Source organism: Indicator indicator, chromosome 28, assembly GCF_027791375.1.
Source record: "Indicator indicator isolate 239-I01 chromosome 28, UM_Iind_1.1, whole genome shotgun sequence".
NCBI lineage: Eukaryota > Metazoa > Chordata > Aves > Piciformes > Indicatoridae > Indicator > Indicator indicator.
Genome location: NC_072037.1, coordinates 142,102 through 153,397, shown reverse-complemented (window position 1 = coordinate 153,397; position 11,296 = coordinate 142,102).

The window sequence follows — 11,296 nt, the reverse complement described above, 5'->3', positions numbered from 1 at the left end:
TGAGTTCCACGCGGCGCCCGCCCCACGCTGGGCCGGGACCCCCGCGCCCCACCTCCCCGGCCGTGGTAGGGCTTAGAGGGGTCTCAGCTCCTGCATCCCATCGCTGCTCGAGACCCTCGGCGACGGCCCGCGGACCCTCCCGGGAGCTGCCGCGCGGGCCGGTGTCCGTACGCCAGCCACAGTCACCGAGGTACCGAGTGGTTTGCATTGGAAGGGACCTTTAAAGCTCATCCAGTACAACTCCCCTGCAATCAGCAGGGACATCCCCAACAAGAGCAGGTTGCTCAGAGCCCTCAACTGCAATGGTTCCAACCACGGGGCAGCTCCCACCTCTCCGGGCAGCCTGGGCCAGGCTCTGACCACCCTCACTGTCAAACATTTCTCCCTTCTCTGCAGCCTGAATCTCCCTCTTTTAGTTTAAACCATCACCCCTTGTCCTGTCACAACAGACCCTGCTAAAGTCTGTCCCTATCCTTACAGGCTCCTTTAAGCACTGAAAGGCCACCAGAAGGGTCTCCCTGGAGCCTTCTATTCTCTATTCTATTCTATTGGCTGAACAACCCCAACTTTCTCAGCCTGGCCGCAGAGCAGAGGGCTTGCAGCCCTCCCAGCATTGCTGTGGCCTTCTCTGGACCTGCTCCAATAGGTCCATGCCTTCAACAAATCCTCCTTTCTCAATGTCATCTACACATTGTACCTGCTGCTCCTACAGCTCCATATTTACTTGCAGAACTTAGGGCACTGCTGCCTGCACCCAAAAGCAATGGATGCCTCTGCTGCCTGTGACAATAAATAGCTCTGAAGAGTTGGATTTTTGCACCTCAAAGACACCATAACCTTGCAGAAAGGAAAGTATCTCTTTAAACAGAGATACCTGAAGACCTTACCTCTGTCTGAGTCTTTAGAGGAAATGTGATTAGCGAACAGGAAGGAAAAAAAACCCAAACTTGCTGTTTGCTCCCACTGCCACCTTGGCAAACACAGCCAAGAAGAATCATAGAATCACAGAATGGTTTTGGTTGGAAGGGACTTTCAAAGGTCATCCAGTCCAACCCCTCTGCAGTCAGCAGGGACGTCTTCCAATAGATCAGGTTGCCTAGAGCCCTGTTCAGCCTCACCTTGAATATCTCCAGGGATGGGGCCTCAACCACCTCCCTGGACAACCTGCTGTTGGAACACCAGCAGTAGTGTTCCAGCAGCCTCCTGGTACAGAACTTGTTCCTCACATCCAATCTAAATTTGCTCTGCTCTAGTTTGAAGCCATTGCCCCTGGTCCTATCACTGCAGGCCTTTGAAACAGTCTCTCTCCATCCCTCTTCAGGTACTGGAAGGTCACTCTCAGGTCTAAGTGTCAGTTCAGCTCTCAGCTTGGCAGCACTTCCCCAGCAGAGGAGCTTACAGCTCTCTTGCATCAGCATGGAGAGTCCTGTGTGCTTGGCCTGCCTGGTGCCATGGCAGACTTCTAGCAGGATCAGAGTGCAGGCATCCCAGTGCTGTGGCTAGTGCAGCAACAGTGGCCATCAGCCAGCAAGAGCTGGGGTGGGGGCCCAAAGGAACCACCGACATGGAGAAGGGATGAAAAAAACCCTCAAGTGTTAGCAAATGTAGAGAAACAGGATCTGGATCACACCTCTTATAAACTTGGTGCAAACTGGCATTGCTACACCGACATTTGCTGTGTCTGTGAGAGCCAGCAGCACATTAGTGAAAGGTGCTGCCTCCTCTGCATCCTCCCTCTGTCAGAGGGTGTGTTATAACAAAAGTACACTGCAAAGCCCTGGGCATGATTCCCATGTCAGAGGAACCATGATTCACTCGAGGGACTCTGGGCAGCCCCATGTCAGCACCTCCAAAGCCCCCATCCTGGTATGATGCTCATGGTGCCGAGAGAAGGAGCATCAGGGAGAGAGTTTGCTGGAGAAGACCAACAGCCAGAAAGGGCAATTAGCCACTGTCCAGGTTGTGAGGTTATCTGTGCCCCAGGCTCCTCCCTATGCCACAGACATCTCCCCGTGACTTGTGCCTTTAGCTGTGAGATGGCTTCAAAGGGAGAGGGTGGAAGATGCGTGGTTCTCAAGCTCTCCCATCCACGTGGCCCTTGCTGTGTTCATCTCGCCATCAGCTTCTGTGCTTGGGCTGGACTCCATCTCAGGTATCTTCAGTACCTTGGTCCTATTCCTGGATTCTCAGCTTGGTCTTGGCACACCTCCATGGAGTTTCTCAGGCCTAACAGACCCAGGGTGCCAGGTAAATCACAGCAGCCTTTGGAGACCCTCACAAGGTCTCTATCAAGGACCTACTCTGGCTGGTCTCTGTGCTATGGCCAAGCTGTTCCCAGTCTTCTTTCCTTCAAGCCATTGCTTTGGTAAATTTCCCAGACTTGTCTGCCCTGTGTTGAGATCTCTGCTTGGCTCAGACATGTCTGACAGAACAGGTTCACACTTGTGCAGGATACAGAGAGGAGGAATGGGTGCAGAATCCCTCCTCTTTCTCCTCCAGAAGCAAGGCAGTGAACTGCTCAGCTGTGGCAGCAACAGCACATGGCCTGTTTTGCTTAGCAAAGGCTAAATCTGCTGGAGCATTAGTTTTTATCTAGATTCCTCCCACATCTCTGAAACAGCCAGAAGTAATAGGGGAAGTGAAAAACGACCTTAATGATTCTTGTCCAATTTCCCTGCCTTGCAGGTGTATCCCACCAGGAAAGAATCCAGAGATACCAGAAACAATTCCTGGCACATTGATTGGGTCTGGTGGTTGAACTGAAATCCTCTTGCTCCTCCTCGTGGAGTTTTCTGCTCTGGCAACAGAGCGCAGGGACATGACTGCTCATTATAGCTCTGGTCTTGCTGAGCTTTCCATGCCCAAGTGCCTTCAGGAGGCTGCTGTGATGCAGGACTCTTGGCCTGGTTACATGAATGAGGCTAGGGAGATTTTGACAATTCTTGGAAAAGGCTGCTTTTTTTTCCTTTTTGTTTTTTTTTTCCCTTTCATTGAATAGTTATCTGGGCACTACCCTAGGCTCTTGTAACCAACAGTCTCTGGGGTTTCCATATAAACAATGCAGCTACTCAGTTCTCCTTCCTCCAAGTTACTGGGAAGCACCAGCTGCCATTCAGACCTGGCCTGGCCCTCCCTCCCTGCTGGCCCACAGGTACTAGAAGTAATGCCCACAGTTCTGCTGTGGTTGGTACTCAAGCCACCATGGCCCTCTCTGGGGAGGGCATGAGCATGTCATGCCCCCCTCTAAAAGGCTGGTGGCAGGCCAGCATGTCTCACCAACCAGCACGCTGCAGCAGCTGCATCAGAGCCCAGCAAGCTGCTGGAGGGGAACAGGGTGCTGGCCGTGGAGACTGGGGTACTGCCCACGATGCTGGCTGACTGTGGCAGTAGTTGGAGCCCCATGCTGATTCTAGCAGCATGCAGGATGTGAGTCTGGGCTCTGTGGCAGACACATGGTGACTGCAGCCCTGAAGGTATCTGCCAATGACCATGTTCAAGCAGATGCCATGAGCCTCTGCTCCTGCACTCTCCGGGAGGAAAGCAAGGTCTGATGGGACACCATGAGACACGCATGTCTTTGCGCTCAGAGCATGCATGCTGCTGTGTGGCACAGCACAGCCCACTTCTACATATTGCACTGCCAGCTAAACAGTGCCACATCCAAGTGGCTTCGTCTCCAGCTAGCTCAGGTTACCAGGCTGTGATGGTTTGAAACTGTCTTTTTAATTTTTCCTTGCAAAATTCAGAACAGAGAAAGTGAAAGAATGTAAATAAGTCACTATTGGGTGTAAGAAAGCAAAATACTGATTGTTCTAAACACTTCCATTGGACAGATAGAAATGTTTAAGAACTATTACCCAAAACAAAGTAGGCATTCTGCACATTCTGCGTTCGGCAGTGGGGGCAGTTGCTGGGCTGTCTGGCTGCTGTTTCTTCTTCTCTTCTGGCTGAAGATAACACACTGACCTTGGCAGCTAAGTTAACAACTTTCTGCTTAACTAACTCTGCTTCTCTGTCCAGGGGGGTCTGGGGGGGAAGCTCCTGGGAGAGGAGAGGCCCCTTTGGGAGGGTCCCCTTGGGGGGAAGCAAAGGGAGATCGTTGTGCTTTTTCTGTTGATTGTATATATTTATGAATGTTGTGAATTTTGTATATTTGTACATATTCATTGCATTTCATTGTAGATTTTAGACTCTGCTTGTAAATACAGCTTTTCATTTGCTTCCAGACTGGGCTAGCCTGGTTATTGTTGGTGGGGGGGGAATTTCAGCTCACACCGACACACTTTTTATTTTTGGCGCTCCAACTCGGGGCTCGATTGCTTGTGATTTATTTCTGCTCAGATTAGGAAGCAAAATGAAGCTGTTTTGGATTCTGAGTAATTTTATTTCATCTATTATCGGTGTGATTGTTTACAGATGGGCTGTTTCCTGCATGATAGACAAGATTGTGAGATATGTGGCATATAAGTAATTTCTTTGGGTTAAGAACAAGTTACTGAATGTTGGTGAATTCTGTTGTGGTCTTATTGGGCTAAGAAGCTATGGTAACTCAACTATGGATCTGCTAGCAGACACATATGAGTTTGTTACTCCTCTTACAACTACAGAGGGTCTTTGGAACCAGTGGTACCCTAGATATCTTGTGCTTGCCTTAATTTTGTTGCTTCTTGGAATAATCATATGGCTACTGATAGCACTGTGTCAAGAAAGACATAAGGCTACTTGCTCTTCCAACTCTGCTGTGAATGTGAAAACCAAGCCAGTAAATTTGGTGGCCACTGTAACCAGAAAGCGTAAAGGAGATGCAGATACTGCAGGAGATGGTGCAGATGGAGATGAGGGTCCTTCTACTCAGGGTCCCTCTGTTAAGAAAGATCCTTCTGATGAGGAAGAGAGGGTTAGCCTTAAAACTCTGGTAGACCTCTTGAGACCCCACATGGATGATGGAGATGTAGGTCAGGATGTAGACCCTGGTAGATTAGCAACTGCTGGTAGAGCCTCTGAACTCAAAGAAATTCAACGGAGGATTAAAATAGGATTATGGGGACAGCGACCTCAGGATGATGATGATGATGATGATGATGAGGATGACATACAGTCAGCTAATGCACCCAGACAGGAAATTAGACATGTGAGGAAGGATTACATCAGAGGAGATAATGAGCCAGTCCTGTCTTGGCTAGCCAGGTGTTTTGATATGGGAGCCCCAGCATTGGTGGTAGGCGACAAGTCGGCCTCTCAGTTGGGGATGCTCTCAAAGGATACAGGCATAGACAGGCATCTAGGCAAGTGCATTGGTAAAGTTTCTCTGTGGGCACGCCTCCTACTGGCAGTCTCGCTGAGGTACCCCAGCAGAGATGATTTACCATGGAACCCTAAGCCTTGGACCACAATAGCTGAGGGAATCAAGCGTCTGAGAGAGTTTGCTGTGAGAGAAGTAATGTATGGAGATCATAAGACTCTGAATCCTGATGAAATTCCTGTTGGAACAGGCCTTGCCAAAAAGCTCATTAAGCTTGCTCCTCCTAATTATGCTACTATTCTGGCAAGCAGGATTGTGGCAAGAAATTATGGTGGAGTGCCTCCTACTGTTGGCCATTTCACTGACCAAATGAGGCAGTTGGAGGATAGTCTTGCACGTACTTCTTTGGTTTCAGCCATTGAAACTTTGTCTGGAGAAATGAAGAATTGCATGAAAGAGCTGAAGGAGGAACTTAAAACCTCCATATCCAACTTGATGAAGGGGGATGATTCTGATTCCTCTTCCTCCAGATGGATACAAGTTTCAGCTGTTAGGAACAGACGTGCTCCAAGAAGGCCATTCCAGAATAGGTCAAACCAAAACAGACAGCAGAGGCAATCACGTGGCAGTATCTGGATAACTCTGCGTGATCAGTTTGGTGAGAACATGAACAGATGGGATGGTCAACCAACTTCTGATCTTTTCAAGAGGTTACGGGAGCTGCAGAGGGGCAGATCCCGAGGTAGCAATACCAGGAGGGTAGCTGTCGCTTCCTCAGTTTCCCAGAACAACTCTGATAGCTCCAACAGTGATCCTAATTCTGGTGCTGGACGTTGTGCCAGCTGTACATGTGGAGGTAATCCCCACCATTAGGGGTGCCCTGCCTTCCGCCAGGGGGAGGTAAGGGATAATGGAGATAACAGAATCTATTGGGATGTGTACATCCAGTGGCCTGGCACTTCAAAATTTCAGAAGTACAGGGCCTTGGTTGACACAGGAGCTCAGTGCACCATAATACCATCAAATTATCAAGGGGGAGAATCTATAACTATTCAGGGAGTCACTGGTGGATCTCAAGAGTTGTTTAAGATAGAGGTTGATATAAGTTTAACTGGGAAGCAGTGGAAGAAACATACTATTGTAACAGGTCCTAATGCACCTTGTATTTTGGGAATTGACTTTCTGAGAGAAGGGCGTTTTAAAGACCCTAAGGGTTACAAATGGGCTTTTGGAATAGCAACTGTAGAAATTGATGGAGGAAAATTGAAGTTGTCCATTAGACCTGAGCTTTCAGATGAATCTGCAGTTGTGGGACAACATGAGATAGAGGATGTAAAGCTGCCGGTTACTTCTCAAACTGTGCATCACAGACAATACAGAACCAACCATGACTCTTTGGTGCCCATTCAAAACTTGATTCGTCAGTTGGAGAGTCAGAAGGTCATCAGCAAAACTCATTCACCTTTCAACAGTCCAGTCTGGCCTGTGCGAAAGCAGAATGGAGAGTGGCGTCTGACAGTTGATTTCCGTGCCTTGAATGAAGTAACTCCACCCATGAGTGCAGCTGTACCAGACATGATGGAACTCCAATATGAGCTGGAATCCAAGCAGGCCAAATGGTATGCTACCATAGACATTGCTAATGCTTTCTTCTCTATTCCCATAGCAGAGGAATGCAGGCCTCAGTTTGCTTTCACCTGGAGAGGCATTCAGTACACATTTAATCGTTTGCCCCAGGGGTGGATTCACAGTTCAACCATCTGCCATGCAGTGATCCATGATGCTTTGGAGAAAGGTGGAGCTCCAGAACACATTCAGTTCATCGATGACATCATTGTCTGGGGTGAGACTGCTGAAGAAGTCTTCGAGAAAGGTAATAAAATCCTTGACATTCTCTTGCAAGCTGGTTTCGCTATCAAGCGAGACAAGGTGAAAGGACCTGCCAGAGAAATCCAGTTTCTGGGAGTGCGTTGGCAAGATGGTCGCCGTCACATCCCAATGGATGTGATAAACAGAGCCTCCATCATGGCAAATCCCATCAACAAGAAAGAAACTCTGCGTTTCTTAGGCATAGTGGGATTTTGGAGACTGCACATTCCTGGATACAGTCAGATTGTGAAACCTCTCTATGATGTGACTCGAAAGAGAAACAGTTTCCAATGGGGTCCTGAGCAGCAAGCAGCCTTTGACCAGATCAAGCGAGAGGTAGTCCAAGCAATGGGTCTGGGACCTGTCCGAACTGGTCCAGACATTAAGAACATTCTGTACACGGCCGCGAGTGACAATGGTCCAACCTGGTGCTTATGGCAAAGAGCTCCAGGGGAGACACGAGGACGTCCTCTTGGTTTCTGGGGTCGTGGCTACAAAGGCTCAGAGGCAAACTACACTCCAACAGAGAAAGAGATTTTAGCTGCTTATGAAGGAGTGAAAGCTGCTTCTGAAGTGATTGGAACTGAGTCACAACTTCTTCTAGCTCCTAGATTGCCAGTTCTGAATTGGATGTTCAAAGGCAAAGGTTCTTCACCACATCATGCAACAGATGCTACCTGGTCTAAGTGGATGGCTCTGATAACACAGCGAGCTCGAATGGGAAATCTCGAAAGGCCTGGTTTGGTGGAGGTGATCACAAACTGGCCAGAAGGCACAAGCTGTGCTAAACCTCCAGAGGAGAGAGTAACTCGTGTTGAGGAAGCTCCTCCTTACAGTGATCTGTCTGATGATGGAAAGAGATATGCTTTGTTCACAGACGGTTCCTGTCGTCTTGTTGGGAACAAGCGGAGATGGAAATCTGCAGTGTGGAGCCCAACGCGCAGAGTTGCAGAAGCGAGAGATGGAGAAGGAGAATCCAGTCAATTTGCAGAGGTAAAAGCTGTCCAGCTAGCTCTTAACATAGCTGAACGTGAGAGATGGCCAAAGCTTTATCTCTACACCGACTCGTGGATGGTAGCCAATGCCTTGTGGGGTTGGCTGAAAGACTGGAAGAAGAATGGATGGCAGAGGAAAGGAAAGCCTCTCTGGGCTGCAGATCTGTGGCAAGACATTGCTGCTCGCATTGAGAGAATCCCAGTGAAAGTGAGACACATCGATGCTCACATTCCTAAGAGCAAAGCTCCTGAGGAACAACAACACAACCATCAGGCAGATCTAGCTGCAAGAGTTTCCCAGGTGGACACAAACTCTGATCCTGATCCTGATCTTGACTGGAAACACCGAGGTGAGCTGTTCTTAGCTCGGTGGGCCCATGACTCGTCAGGACATCAAGGCAGAGATGCAACCTACCGATGGGCTCGTGACAGATCCATTGACATTTCCATGGATGCTATCACACAAGTCATCCATGACTGTGACATTTGTGCTGCTATTAAGCAGGCAAAGCGGATCAAGCCCTTGTGGTACGGTGACCGATGGTCCAAGTACAAGTATGGTGAAGCCTGGCAGATTGACTACATCACTCTACCTCGTTCTCCATCTGGTAAGCAGTATGTGCTGACTATGGTAGAGGCAAGCACTGGATGGCTGGAAACTTATCCAGTTCCTCATGCAACTGCACGTAACACCATTCTTGGCCTGGAGAGACAAATCCTGTGGAGACATGGAACTCCAGAGAGGATTGAGTCAGACAATGGAACTCATTTCAAGAACAATCTTGTAAAAAACTGGGCCAAAGAGCACGGCATCGAGTGGATATTCCACATTCCCTACTATGCACCAGCTGCAGGGAAGATCGAACGCTACAATGGTTTGCTGAAAACCACTCTCAAAGCCATGGGGGGTGGATCATTGAAAAACTGGGAGAAACATTTAGCACAAGCAACCTGGTTGGTGAATAGTAGAGGTTCAGTGAATCGAGCTGGACCTGCCCAATCAGATTTGTTGCGAAAGGAAGAAGGTGATAGAGTTCCTGTTATCAGAGAAAAGAATCTGTTAGGCAAAACTGTTTGGGTATTTTCTCCTTCAGGAGAGGCCAAACCTGTCCGAGGGGTGGTTTCTGCTGAAGGTCCTGGTCACACCTATTGGGTGATGCAAGAAAATGGTGAAATTCAGTGTATTCCACAAAGAAATCTAACTTTGGCTGAGAGAGGTTAAATTCAGAGTGTTGCGCAGATACAGCATCGCGCCCAAGAGGAGAGTCCATGAGATCTACGGTGCACGAACCCTGAGAGCCCTGAGTCACCTGAGAGTCCCTGTTCCTTCCTTCGCTCCATCTGCGAGGAAACAAGCTGTTTGCTGTTTTTCCTGTTATTTGACTCTTTTGAATCATCTACATCTGAAATAGCCGGAATGGACTATGGTCTTTATTCACCTAGTGTTGTAGATATTATTTTAGATTAGATAAATGATAGTAGCAGCCAATGGAATTGTTTAGAAGGGGTGGACTGTGATGGTTTGAAACTGTCTTTTTAATTTTTCCTTGCAAAATTCAGAACAGAGAAAGTGAAAGAGTGTAAATAAGTCACTATTGTGTGTAAGAAAGCAAAATAATGATTGTTCTAAACACTTCCATTGGACAGATAGAAATGTTTAAGAACTATTACCCAAAACAAAGTGGGCATTCTGCACATTCTGCGTTCGGCAGTGGGGGCAGTTGCTGGGCTGTCTGGTTGCTGTTTCTTCTTCTCTTCTGGCTGAAGATAACACAATGACCTTGGCAGCTAAGTTAACAACTTTCTGTTTAACTAACTCTGCTTCTCTGTCCAGGGGGGTTTGGGGGAAGCTCCTGGGAGAGAGAGGCCCCTTTGGGAGGGTCCCCTTGGGGGGAAGCAAAGGGAGATCGTTGTGCTTTTTCTGTTGATTGTATATATATATGAATGTTGTGAATTTTGTATATTTGTACATATTCATTGCATTTAATTGTAGATTTTAGACTCTGCTTGTAAATACAGCTTTTTCATTTGCTTCCAGACTGGGCTAGCCTGGTTATTGTTGGTGGGGGGGGAATTTCAGCTCACACCGACACACAGGCCATGCCCAGGAATTGTTGATCAGGGCTTGGTTAAAACCAGAATCATAGAATTCTTTAGGCTGGAAAAGACCTTTAAGGTTATTGAGTGAAACCATGCAGATGGCAGGTTCTGGTGCTCTCCATCACTGTCCCGTTCATTAAGTGCAATTGGTGTTAATCCCTTCTCGTAGTCCCAAAGACAAGAAGCTGCAGGGTATTGCTTCCAGTGGGCTACCAATGTGTCAACCCAGAAACGCATCTGTCCTCAGGAAACCTCTGGGCTGAATGTGGTGAGGGGAGTGTGGTCAAGGAGACACAGCAGATTTTCTCCTGGGGGAGGACTATCTGGATGAGCTTTCTGGCTCTGAGATGCAATCATGGGGCCTCCTGAGGACATGCTCTGTTTGCTTTGGAGGGGGTCAGGCACTTCCCACAAGGTTGCTTTTCTTTCCTCCAGACTGTTTTTTCCCTCACCTGGCTCTGAGCAGGAAGTGTGGCAGCTGCCTGGCTGTCACAAGGGCTAGGAGAAGGGCTCCAGTGGGAAGCTAAAAGCAGCTGTCAGCACTGTGGTGGTTTTGTTTACTTGCTGTGTGACATGATTGGGGCTGCATAGCAAGGATTTGTGTTTGTGAGAAATGTCAGTCACTCACGTCTGGTCTCACCCCTCCCCACCTCTCCAGCTGAAGGGATCTCAGCACAAGTCTAAACATTGGAAATTGTCTGGAGTTGAAGGGTAAGAGATGCTGTAGCAGTCACCCCACATCCAAAAACCACTGCAACTACCCTAAAACTGCATTTCTTGAGGCAACGTTTTGGTGGATACTTGAGGCCTGAAGCAAGGCCCTAAAGACAAGAAGCTCTAATTCTCTCCTGGTAGCATATCTCACCCTGATGGATCAGTGTTTGCTGTTTGTTTGCTTTCAGCAGCTTTTCGAACGTTGAATTTCCTGTTCCACTTGCCCCTTTGTGCTTCCTTTGGCTCAAGTATTCCTCCTCTTCCTGCTATCTCAGGCTGTCTTGTCCAGTATTATCTGATCCAACCTGCTACTATTTGCATTGCTTTCCTGAAGAGAAATTCTACCCACAGGGGTACAATGGATTGTGGGACCTGC